The sequence below is a fragment of the Mixophyes fleayi genome, unplaced genomic scaffold (assembly GCF_038048845.1).
Source record: "Mixophyes fleayi isolate aMixFle1 unplaced genomic scaffold, aMixFle1.hap1 Scaffold_360, whole genome shotgun sequence".
Taxonomy (NCBI): domain Eukaryota; kingdom Metazoa; phylum Chordata; class Amphibia; order Anura; family Limnodynastidae; genus Mixophyes; species Mixophyes fleayi.
In genome coordinates this window covers 2678-15517 of record NW_027447593.1, presented here as the reverse complement: position 1 = coordinate 15517, position 12840 = coordinate 2678, and positions in this window count along the sequence as shown.

Here is a 12840-nt window from a genome sequence, read left to right as displayed (position 1 = left end):
ACATGTGTGACCACTATGTACAAGGAAGTTATTGTGTCTCATTAATGCTGCATTATCTGTGAGAGAACATGTCTATGGGGAGAAAGGATGAGACAACATCTTATAGAGCCACTACACATATATATTACACACAATCCTCATGTCCTATAACACTGACCCTCTATGATCTCCAGCAGTTATACAGCTTCTCTGGCTGTCACTCCCATCACCTGTCCTCACCTGTGTGACTGCACAACGACAACTGACTGTGGTCACTGTCCTTCCTGGCTCCTACACTGGGATATGGCTTATATATAGGAAGATATACTGACATACATAGAGAGGACACAATGTTCTCACTAAATCAGTTGTGTTATTATACACTAGTTATAATTACCTTCCTGGCTCCTAAACTACTTCCTACTAAATCAATTATTTTATTATTATAATGTAGTTATAAAGAGGCAATATTTTATGAAGACAATACATAATATTACTATAGTTGCAGGAGAATAACTTGGAAAGAATCAGGTTGTGCAAATACCTAAAACACTTTGCATAACATCGGTTAAAAACATTATATGTTCTGATACATTATATAAATGCTCTCTATAAATGAGCTAGTTGGGAAAAAGTGTGATTATTGTCACGGTGAATGACATTTGGGGGTTTTATAAATAATAAGAGTGTTCTTGAAAGACTAATGATTGCTGTTCAAATATATTCCTCTAAAAAGAATGAACACTACTTTGTGATTTTACATAAGACACAAAATTTCCTGTTTTGATGACAAATTAATTTATTTGCCAGTATACAGGATATATGTACCTTCAGGATTAAACAGATGTATGCTGTTGTGGAATACAGGTAAACTGTCTTAGAGAGGCTATGTACTATACATCGTGTAGTACATGTATCCATCAGGTCTAAGCAGGGCAGACACTTGTAAGACACTTCACCTCCGTGCAGTGTCAGACACTAGTGTCACACTATTACCCACTACGCAGTACAGTAGGGGAGGAGGTTCAGATGGAAAGTCGGTAGAGCGTAGCACTGTGCTACCAGGACCTAGCGGTAACCCACTTCCGTTCCCTAGACTGGCAACATCTCCGGTTACAAGAAAAACAAGATGCATTAACCTTATTTATAAACATACATGTAGTTGCCTTGTAAGCAAAAACATGGGGTTAGCACACCAAATAAAGTGAGCAAAAGAAAAACATCAATTGCCATAACTTATAAGACCATATTTTGCATGTTGTGATCAATACTTGTGATGTAAGTCCTTTTGTGAGCATATCAGCTGAATTCATTTCACTTGCTATGTAGCTCATGATAACTGACTTTTTCTCAACAGGTTCTCATATGAAGCGGTGTCTAATTGCAATAAGCTTAGACCTGTCGTGATGCTTGGTACTTGCTGACAAGTCAATTGTACCTTTATTGTCACACTTGAGGTTAATAATCTCAACTCCATTTAAAAGGTGTAGTTCACACAATGTCTCCTTAATCCAAAGGGCTTCTTTGGCTGCTTCAGTGAAAATCATATATTTAGCTTCAGTATATGAGCAACGATCATCCTCGTCTGCTACCCAATCTGCATCGCAGGAAATCTCCAGTTCTGAAGACTTGGATTTAGAAAATAGTTATTTTAAAAAAATTGTACCTTTTAGGTATCTGAGGATTTTCTTAACAGCAGTCCAATGCTGTTTTCTGGGATTTTGCACAAACTGACTCACTTGACTCACCACATATGTGATGTCTGGATGAGTTCCAACACTTGCATCCATCAAACTTCCAATTACATTCTGATAGGGGATTTCCTTCATCTCCTCTATTTCAGATTCACTTGTTGGTGACATATCTTTGGTCAATTTGAATTTTAATCAATGGGGGTACTTACTGGTTTAGCATCTGTCATCCTGTACTTTAGGAGCATAGAGTGTTGGCGACAGCCCCAGCATTCAAATTCTGTGAAATTCTTATTCCCAGCAGATCTTAGTGTGCAAAACAGAAAACTAATTTGCACCCCTTGCATTGTAACATGGTTTTGTCCAGGAGACTGAAAGAAGATAAGTCTTCATTTAAGATCCTTAATGAATCAGGCCCCAAGTCTTTCCATCTAAATTTTTTTACCAACAGACTTTTTACACTATGTGATTTTTCTGGCCTGCTAACAACAATTCATCCACATATACAACAATGATGAACAGCTTTCCACGTATCATTTTGTGGTATATACAGTGAATAGTCTCTGAATGTACAAAGTCCATGTTAATCAACATAGTGTAAAATTTGATGCACCAACTCTGGCCAGTTTGTTTCAAGCTATACAGAGATTTCTTTAATAAATATACGTTTCCCTCCGGAAACATGCTTTCAGTATAATGCTCAGAGAGTTATATAGATTTCCTCAACTAATTCCCCATTTAGGAAAGCAGAGTCAACTGGTGGAGCAACAAATCATGCAACGTAGACATAGCAATGACTAAACAAAGTGTACTGTACCTTGCCACAGGTGAGAAGATTTCCCCGTAATCAGTTCTGGACATCAGAGTAAATCCCTTACAAAGCAAGCCTTGAAACAGGCAATCAATTCCATCTCTATTTAACTATTTACAGAAAATCCATTTGTTTTTAATTGTTTTACGGTGGCTTGGCCTATTGACAACAGTCCAGGTTTGGTTCTTATTCAAGATGTCATTTCTGTATCTACAGCTGGTTTATAGTATTCCCATCCATCACTGGATGTTGCTGCTTGGAAATTTTGTGGCTCTGAGAATGCAAAGTTTGCATTTTAATCACAGTATTTCCTTGGAGGTTTGCCCTTATTGCTTCTTGTAGAACTTTTTGTCTCCTGTTGCTTGTCGAGATTCAAAGTCTCTGCCTCAGACACATTTGAGAATGTCAAGTATTACTACCTTTTCTTGAACATCACTTTTTTTTCTCCACTAAGTGGTGTTGTTTCCAATCATTCACCCCGTTACACTCCATGCAGTGCAAACCCACATGTCTTTTGCTGGCGTTTTCACTTTTATGATAGATTAGAGGTGATTTTCTACAGGCAAGCCAATGGGTCCAATGGCCCTATCCACATCATCAGGGTTTGGGTCATCACCTAGGTCACTTTAACAATTTTTCACGCTTTAACTGCATCTCCATAACAAATTTCCACATGGAATAATTCTTTAAGCCTTTAAATTTCATAAAGCCCATGTTTGCACTTGGAATATACATTTTTATTTCTCTGATTTAAAGGTTGTGTATCCCATTCAACAAGTTCCTCACACTTGGGATGCTGGGCCCATAAGCTACTGGCAGAGCCTACAGGCATATATCTTTAAAAGGCTACACATTAATAACTTAACCAGGTTGATGGTTTATTATAAAAGGATACACTGAAGTAACTGTGATAAAGGATAAAGGATATATATGCTGTGACAGGATGGACCGCCTATGCCACTCTGTCTGTTGTTGCTGGGAACCAGCTGGGCCTACTTTGCTACGGTTCTATTCCTGTATGCCAATTGCCCCCTCTAACCACAGTAGGAGGGGCTAAAGCTGCTGCCACCACTGGACTCCTGCCCCACATGCAGAACCACGTTCCTTCTGGGTAACTGTCGCTGCTAGGATACCCCCTTGCTGGTACACCATGGCTGGTACCCCTGACCACTTGCTATGGATCAGGGTTGCTCTGGATGGATTCCCCCCTGGCCTATCACTCTGGCTAGAGCTGATGGGTAGCGGGCAGTGTGGTGGTACTGGAAAGCTGGGTCCAAACCTCAGAACACCCGGGAACGGATTAGAGTTGGGTCTAATCTGTAGGTCACAGGAACTTCAGCATAGAAGAGGTTGTCAAGCAGATCTTTGAAGCAAGTGATGTTTATTCAGCTCCAGTAGTCCTAATAACAGGCCCGGCACTCCCATTAGGCAAGGTTAGGCAGTTGCCTAGGGCGACGGGCTCTGGTGGGCGCCACAGAAGTATTGTACTTTAATACTGTTGTCCTTTAATACGGTGCGGCGACCGCTGAGCATACCTTCCGCGGCCGCCGCACAGCTTCAGATAGATCCACAGGGAGAGGCGAGGGGCCATGGATCGTGACCGCCACCCTCCCCTCCAACAGCTGATGGGGTGGAACGTCCCTCCGACTCCTCTCCTCTACTCCCCCTCCCCTCACTGACTGTCGGGCATGATATTATCATCATCACGGCCCGTCAGTGTCAGTGAGGGACGGGACCCAGCAGCGAGGAGCATCTTTATGGAGTCATCTTTAAGGTAAGGAAAGAGAGGGGAGGGGAACATTTAGACCCGGGGGGGCGCATTGAGACCCGGGGGGGGGGGGCAGTGTGCTGGGGGGGTATTTTGAAATTGAGCCTAGTGCGCCAAGGACCCTAGCACTGGCCCTGCCTAAGAAGGACAGTTCACACGCCAGTTTGTGGTACTAGTCTTTCCAGAAGCATAGATGGTACAATAATGATGCATTCAGTACAAACCAGTGCTGTTTTATATAGTTTTGGACACAACCTCACAGGGTAGCCAGCCCCCTAAGTTATTTTTAGTAACAGGATGCAATATGTTTACCCAAACATTGATTTAAATGCAATTTATACTTAACAAAATTTACACTTTTCTGCGATACCCTGAATCCCATTGATCGGAGATTTCCTGTCACTTTAACCAGGATACAGGCAACAGTTCCCTGCCGTGCATCCAAGTGTTGGTCACTCACATTGAATAGACTTGTTTAGAATTTCCTGCTATCCGCAAAACAGACTCCCTCCTCACATATGCCTAATTGGGGTTTTGTAACATTGCTAGAGGAAATCTCCAAACAAGACATTTCCTCTACCAAAATACACAAAACACTTCCTCAACAAATGGTTATTGCATCAGAAATGAATACCTCAGAAATGCATGCCATTCCATACAAAGTGCCATACGATATAGTAAAATCAGTACATTCCAATGATATAAATAAGTGCCCTGGGCTATTTCCTTTAAATAAATTTATACTATAAGTTATTTATAAGTGATCCAGTTACATGTACCTTCAGGCTTAAACAGATGAATGCAGCAGGCACTATTGTGGAATACAGGTAAACTGTCTTAGAGAGGCTATGTACTACACATCTACACATCTGTGTAGTACATGTATTTATCAAATCTCAGCAGGGTAGACACTTATAAGACACTGTACCTCCGTGCAGTCTCCGACACCACTGTCACACTATTACCCTCTACGCAGTACAGCAGGGGCGGATGTGCAGATAGAAAGCCGGGAGCTGCAGGCAAATAGGTCATGTAAGCGCAGTAGCGCTGTGACAACTGTTATTTAATCTGCACTTGTCATTTTACTCCTTTATTCACTCATCCTCAGAGCTTGTATTGTACATCTTACATTATAGCGTGAGCCAGAACATGTCAGTAATTATGACTGACATGTTTTATAGCTAGTGATATCATGTATCATCATTTTCTAAACACTCAAAGGGAGTTACATGTTTTTGCTAGAATATATATGAACATTGGGCCCCAGGTAAAGTTGGATGAATTTGCGGGCAAAATGTAGCCGTAAAATATGTCTGAAATAAATGTCACAATGTGTTTATGCTAACCTGCATGTATCTTAATGTGATATGTGTAACTCGGCATACAGTGTTATATGCCTCTGTGGTTTACAGGTACGTTTTAGACACATGATACACTTTAAGTCTATTATGATGCAGTAGATATGCCAACCATCAGCAACAACTTGATGATGACGGGTGGTGTTTTAGTGAAATATTGAAAAAAAAATAAAATAAACAACTAAGTCAGCTTATGAATACATGAGCTCATAGAAAAGTGTATTTTGAGTAATGAATTACTTCATTCGGCTGAAGTTATTAATATGTCATTTCCAGTGTTCATATTTTCATTTTCTTCTAAATTTACACTGTAATGTAACACTATATCCACCAGTTATTGGGGTTAAGTAAAAGTATCTTAATCAGTATATAAGCTTTCATTTTGTACATGCCTGATAGTCATCTTAATTTTATGAGCCGCGGCTGTGTCCGTAGCCGCTGCGGCTCACTCTCCTCTGCGTCCCGGCTGTCTCCTTGACCACCAGAACGTCACTCATGGATTCCAGCCCGGCACGGTCGGACGCGGAGCTGTCAAAACTCTGCGTCCAGCCGGAGAGATTGGCCGGGCACGTGCGCATTAGGAAATTATTTATTATCAGCCTCCTGTTGCTGATTGGTCAGGTTGGGCTACCCTGTTCTTATTGGCTGCTCTGGGTATTTAAAGTAGGGAGGACTGGACCTCCCTGCCGGTTATAGTGTTTCCAGTCCTTTTGTTGCTGACCTGCTGTTGGATTCCTGCCTGCCTGATCTTTCGTTGTGACCTTTTGCCTGTAGTACCTTGGACTTTGCCTGTTTGCCTGTGACCCTGACCTTTTGGCTTGTATTCTGGACTTTGCCTGTTTGCCTGTGACCCTGACCTTTTGGCTTGTATTCTGGACTTTGCCTATTTGCCTGTGACCCTGATCTTTTGGCTTGTTTTCGGGACTTTGTTGTTTCCCTACAGACCTCTGACCTCGGCCTGCTACTGATCACCCGTTCCAGTCTGGGCTGGTGCCTCCGGTTCCATCTGTGCTACGGTCATCACTGATGAGCTTTTACTACTCTGAGCTTAAGACCTGGGGGCATCTGAGTACCTGTGAGTATAGTGTCACCATTTGAATAGTTTTTTATCGATCCCTTTGCCTCTGTCTTGTAGAGATCTTACTCCTGGAGTGACAGAGGATAATGGAGGCAACACACAGATTGAATAACAGTAGTAATAAGACACTGGAGATGATAATAAAATGAAAGAATAAATTGCTTGATGATACAATAGATATATAGGCTGATGGTATAATGGCAATGGAAGAATATATATAACATAAGTAAAGCACACACGGCAATGGGATACAGGTAGAAATCAATTCACAATATATATTTCAATTGCTAGTAACTCTTAGCAACTGTATGGGAGGAGCAAGTAATAGTCCAGACATAAAAATGACAAATAGAGGACACGTGAATCCGGAGATGTAACACACGGCAGATGAAGGTGGATTACTGATGTCAATAAATGTCCCGAAAGAATGATAATATATTCCACGTAGCAGGTGGTTACAGGTATCATGATAATTCTCAGGACAATATACTGATATCAATCCCACTTGATTAAATGGAGCAGAGAGCAAAACAGTCCGTTACTTAGAAGCAATGGAAAGCTAAGAATCCAAGCCGCGTGCCGCCCCATAGGGCCAATATCTTCCAGCAATAATCCAATAAAGAAATATCTTTAAGTACACAAGAAGAAGTTCAACTGTAGTAACTTTAAGGCAAGCTCACCATGGAGCGCAGCCGCAGCAGTACAGCGAGCGGAATCACAGCAAAGTCTTTAACAGGAGCCAGCATTAACATACAGCAACAGGTGCACAGAATCAACCCGAGTATGCAGCAATCAACTCACGAAAGATGTTTCAATCCGTAGACTTGACAGCAGCGAAGTTCAGCGGACCAACATAGGACTACAGGTACCAGATGCAATGATGTAATCAGCGGGAGTCCAGCCAGCAGGTAACCACAATGGTAGATTCAGCATACAGCGTGGAACTACAGGTACCAGATGCAATGATGTAATCAGCGGGAGTCCAGCCAGCAGGTAACAGCAATGGTAGATTCAGCATACAGCGTAGAACTACAGGTACCAGATGCAATGATGTAATCAGCGGGAGTCCAGCCAGCAGGTAACAGTAACAGCAATGGTAGATTCAGCATACAGCGTAGAACTACAGGTACCAGGTGCACTGATGAATATAGAAAAGTTCACCCAGTAGGTAACAGCAGCAATAGACTCAGGAGGCCAAAACAGAGGAACAAGTAATGGTAACCAGGAGCAAGGCAAGCTGAGTAACACGAAGAACAGGCAATGAGCCAGGAATCCTTGGTAGTTTAAATAATACTCCAGAGCCAATGAGAATCGGTGAGGAGGTCCAAATCAGGTAACCAAGAACACCTGTGTGAAAGTAGTGTCTCTGAATGGGAACAAGTCCAACTGCAGTTCATAAAGAAAAGTCACAATGCCGGCACCTATCTAAGGGACACATATAAAGCTCTACTGGAAAGACAGCTGCTGAAGGTGAAGACCTCTACTTTAAACTGTTCTAAAAGCTCATCTTGATGGTCGTGAGCCCTAACACTTACATGACAGTTGTGCTGAGAGGTTTAATAGTTGTGAAGACTTTCGGAGGATGGCCTGGTGTCGAGAGCCAACAAAGAAGCCACTTCTTTCCAGAAAAAACGTCAAGGACAGACTGCTATTCTGCAAAAAGGACAGGGATTGGACTGCTGAGGACTGGGGTAAAGTCATTTTCTCTTACGAATCCCCTTTTAGATTATTTGGGCATCTGGAAAAACGCTTGTCCGGAGAAGGAAAGGTGAGCGCTACCATCAGTCTTCTGTCATGCCAACAGTAAAGCATCCTGAGACCATTCATGTGTGTGGTTGCTTCTCACTCAGACCGGACCTGGAGATATTATTCCAACTTCCAAGCTGACACAATGCAGCGTCTAGCAAACGTACATAGTAATTTCATTATCGTATAATGAAAGATGTCATGTTTACTGATAGTTTCTGACTTCTTTAGCCAAATATATGTTACATTTTTTTTATTATAAACTGACTATGGATGAGATAAAGTGCACACAATGTTTATCACTGTAAGAGACTGAGTCCCGTCCATAGCTGTTTGTAGATCATAGTAGACACATTAGGTGAGACACGGTTTGTTATGTGGTGTGGTTAGAAAAGTTGTTTACAATTAAATAAAAATGTGGTTTCACTGGTTTCTGTTGTTTTTTTTTCTTTTTTTAATATAACAAATAATAGTCAGGCTCAAAGATACAGGGGCTGGATTCTAAAACGTTTTTATCCAAAATGTTGACATATCAGATAAGCTATTTTCTTCAATATTTATTACTAACAGAAGTATCACTTAGTTTCTGAGAGTATAAAACTTTTTATTGTTTATTTTATTTCTTGTTGAAAAATAATCCCACGTGTTCTCCTTCTCTGGAATAACACATAACATAGCCCAGTACTGTGAGATAGGAAACACTCTGTATAAGGATATACTTCATGTGCTGTTCCTAGCGCAGTACAGTGAGTAAATACCTATATAGTACTGTACATTATTACTATGCACTAATACTCCACTAACACCGATATGTGTTATACATTGACTGATGCTTATCATTACCTATAGGTGGCGCACCTCAGAGTACAATACCACTATCTAACAACCAAAAGAAAAAAGTCTATTCCTGTAGGTTGGTTGTTAAACTATAATAAAGTACAAGGCACAAAAATGTAATATAACTTATTATACTAACATAGATTACTCCATATGACAATGTGAAGAAAGTAGTATAAATTAATTGTAAAAATACAATAAAAATGATAATAGATACATTAAATGTAAAAGAACCTTAACATAGTAACTAGTATTATTACTCATTGCCCAAAATCCAGTTCAAATTTTTCACTTCAACCTTTAGGGTGAAGGTCAAGATTGATCTATTTTATTAATCTACTGGTAGAAAAGAAATACATGAGTATATATGAGCGGTATTTCATAGCAATAACCTCTATCAAGACGTAGGAGAACCTAAAGGAAGCTCCAACCATCTGTAGGAGACCACGCTGGGTGTACATGAAATCTGAATGTTAGTGATAAAAAAAAAATACAATAAAGTTACTAATATAATGCTGGAGAAAGAGAGAAATGCAGCCTAGGGAGGGTATGACCGCGTGGACCAACGGGAAGGGGTTGGGTACGAATTTCCAGCCGTGAAATCTCAGACAGAAGAAATCCCGACACAATAGAGCCTACAAGGGCTAAATGTAAACAGACATAGTTCTGACGCAATGAAAACATTGACGTGGAATATTTTGGAGACAATGTTAATGTTAAAATGTTGACATAATAAATTCCGGCAAGGATTATTTGCCAGACAATAAAACTCTGCAATTAAAAAGGTTATAGCTTAATAAAGCCTTAAAATATTCCAAACCACAGGCTCTTTAATGTTTTTTTCAATAACAAAATACATATTATCAAGTGAAGCATCCAAAAATGTATTATTTGGTTATTTATTCATTCATGTTTATATCTTATAATATCAATAAACTGAATATTATAGTTGTGTGTTTTCGTGTTCTTTATCCTTTATCATTCCATAATATTTTTATGTTGTAGTTTTGTGAAATGTTTATAAATGTATTACAAGTGTTTTAAGCTATTTATTATCATCAATATTAATGAAAAACAATAAAACAGCCATTGTTTCATATTAAATATCTTATGGACAGGTATATACATAATTGATTTAATTAATTAGTTAAAACTCACATTCTTGCTTGTAAACATAAACACACACATATACATATATATCCTTGTCCTTAACAGTGAATGTACTTCGACTGAATACGGATATGTTTTCTTCAACTTAATGTTGTGCACACAAATAATGCCGTATACAAAAATATGGACATATACATATAATATAACACACACTAATTTTTTATAGTCAATAGTTCAAAGTATAAAAATATTCAATATCTGTAAAGTATTCCATACACCTTGCAAAATAAATGAACAGTGTTATTAAAATAAACTATTATAGAAATGGAATTTCTTATTAAATTTCAGTCATATAAGTTATAAATGATAAACACTTACATCTTTTTTGGTAAAGGAAGGCCCTATAGCATCACTCCAAAATATGCCAGTTCTATTTTAGGATTCCGGTGATGGAACCTGTGTTATGTCATAAAGACATATTTTCATCTGTTATCTGTAGAAATAAATATATTACGTTCCGAACAATATTTTCATTCACTAGTCATTAACAAGTAGATATAGAATATGTAGTCATCAAAATATTACATCTTATAGTGCAGAATTGTCCGTAAAATTTTGAACAAATTTTGCATTTAAAAACTAAACTACTAAAAACTTGTTGCAGAAAAGTTCCTTACATTTACTTACCGTGGCTGTATTCACATTAAGGCTAATCCATCTATATATCTCTCTTCACCCATCATTTCCTTATAACTGGTTCCAAAACGCTTTCATTTCTTTATGATCTGTAAAGAAAAATAAATTGATTATAAAAATATTTAAATACTTGTATGTCTGAAATCAATCTAAGTTTGAAAATTCTGTGTGACCAACAGGTCCATTGTGCTGCTGTGTCCAGGGTTTGTTGTGCTGCATCGCTGGGGTGTTTAGATGATGACAATGAACCATTTTAAATGAGAAATAATTTTTTTTCATTTCTTAGTATAATTAAACTATCTTACTAGTCTTTGTGTGGGACATATATGGATATCAGTGGAAATTTAATCAAATCTATTTTTATTCTGTAAGCATTACCTGGGGGAAATTAGGCAAAATGGGAAATATAATGTTCTGTTATTATTATCTTGTCTCCCGTAGTAGTAATTAATTTCTTGTAATTATATTTGTAAAGCTGATTAGAAGTGATTTGGCGCCAATAGAGCAGAATATATATCGTAAGTGATTGGACGCTTTTTCTGAACTGTTCCCTTTGCTTTATGCTAATTAGATGTTACCTGCAGCAGCAGAAGCGTTACACTCAGTGCAATATAATGTACAATGTACAATATAATGGCGTTTTCTGGAAAAGCTCATTAGGTACATAGTACACTGTGCTGCCGGAAAGCTATGAGACATATCAAATAAAACTATAAAAGGATAAAGTACAAGGTTTCATTCAAGCTTTTTATTAGTGTTGTTCTTCTACACTTCTGTACGAGCTCCTAAATACAAAAGTAAAGACTTAGGGCTAGATTTACGAAGCTGTGGGTTTGAAAAAGTGAGGATGTTGCCTATAGCAACCAATCAGATTCTAGCTTTTATTTATTTAGTACCTTCTACAAAATGAAAGCTAGAATCTGATTGGTTGCTATAGGCAACATCCCCACTTTTTCAAACCCGCAGCTTAGTAAATCTAGCCCATAGAGGTCATTTAGAGATGGTAGAAGGTGCATTTGCGCTGCTATAATATCACAACTTGCAGCAGTATTTCAGCTGTGTGTATCTAACAGTTGTGGCTCCTTGTGCTTCTAAAGACAGATCAGAGGTGTTCATGTGTAAGTACAGTACAGTCAGGGGGATATATGTATTCTACACCTTACAGGTCGGGTGTAAGTGCTGAGTGACAGTGATGATGGCTGTGTATGCAGCTAGAAATAGAGATGTTCACTGACCCCCGTGTTTTGGATTTGGATCTGGATTAACTTCGTGTTTTGTTAAAACCGCCCTTGTGTGTTCTGGCTTTGGATCCCCATTTTTTTTCTAAAATCCCTATTTATTTTTATCTAAAATCACATAATTTAGCTCTTTTTTTTGTTCCTACATTATTATTAACCTCAATGACATTAATTTCCAGACATTTCCAGTCAATTTTTGTCAAGTGACAAGAACACTGCTACCCCTCCTGTTTCTGTGTGAGCAATGGCACTGAGCAATGTCACTGGAGACTGGAGAGTGACAAGAAGACTGCTACCCCTCCTGTTTCTGTGTGAGCAATGGCACTGAGCAATGTCACTGGACAGTGACAAGAACACTGCTACCCCTGTTTCTGTGTGATCAATGGTATTGAGCAATGTCACTGGAGACTGGAGAGTGACAAGAACACTGCTACCCCTGTTTCTGTGTGATCAATGTCACTGGAGACTGGAGAGTGACAAGAACACTGCTACCACTGTTTCTGTGTGAGCAATGTCACTGAGCAATAT